We start from the raw sequence: 1,211 nt of genomic DNA on the forward strand, positions 1-1,211 counted from the left end.
ATGGCAAGTTTTATAGGTCCTAAGGGACCAGCTTTGGTAAGATGATCCCAGTTTCAATATGGTAACATTTTATTTGACCTTTACATGGAGTTAAAGAACTATAGACGTGTGTGTGTGTTTTTTTTTTTTTTTTTTTGCTGTCTGTGTCCTATTGTGGAGATATCCTTTCACTTCCTGTCCAATACCCAAACAGGAAGTGAGAGGAAACCCTGTAAATTAAGGGAATTCATTGGGAAACCCCAGGTCACTACCATTGGAAGATTTCCTCTTTTGTGGGGACAACCCAATTTTTTTTTCACTTTTAATGATGGTAAACAGGACAAATGGAGGGTGAATCTCCTCAACTGACAGGTGTTACCGTGTTTCCCCGAAAATAAGACCGGGTATTATATTAATTCTGGCTACAAAAAACACACTAGGGCTTATTTTCAGGGGATGTCTTATTTATTTATGGTATGTACAAAAAAGTTTCTCCCCCTGTCAGCTCTGGAGTCAGCATTGTGAAATTCTGTAATCCCAAAAATAAACCTTTGTTTAAAGACCTTATAAAATGATGTAATCCGTTCTGTAAAAAGATAATATCATGTGCAGTGTGTCTCCTTGTGTAACATTATTGTGGAAAATACCTTACTTACAGTGCTGCTTGCCGCTCACGTGAGCCGCTGGAGCTCTTCTTCCCTACTCCAAATACTGCAGAGGGAGGGGCCAAGATCCCCAATGACGTCAGCCCCACTCTGAATACTGCAGGGGGAGGGGCTTGATAAAGTTTTATTGACATCAGCCGGGAGGAGAGGAGAAGAGCTCCGGCGGGTCACGTGAGCGCCCAGCAGTGCTGTAAATAAGGTATTTTCCACAATAAAGTTACAAAAGGGAGACACACTGCACATTATATAATCTTTTTACAGAACGGATTACATGTTTTTACAAGGACTTTAACTAGGGCTTATTTTTGGGGTAGGGCTTATATTGCAGCCATCTCAGAAACTCACGCTAGGTCTTGTTTTCGGGGTAGGGCTTATTTTCTGAGAAACAGGGTATAATCCATCTCTTCTCTATCCAAAACTAAAGTTTTGCCTTTAGTTATAATATAAGTGTAGCAGTACTCCCGAAGGAGCTTCTGGTTTATTTTGGGCGGAATTTTACCTCTATTTCTCCGCCGTCTAGGGTATCAAATGAGAGCTGAAACAAAGTCAATGTCCACACGTTGCATT

The sequence above is a fragment of the Rana temporaria genome, chromosome 6, assembly GCF_905171775.1.
Source record: "Rana temporaria chromosome 6, aRanTem1.1, whole genome shotgun sequence".
NCBI classification, from domain to species: Eukaryota; Metazoa; Chordata; class Amphibia; order Anura; family Ranidae; genus Rana; species Rana temporaria.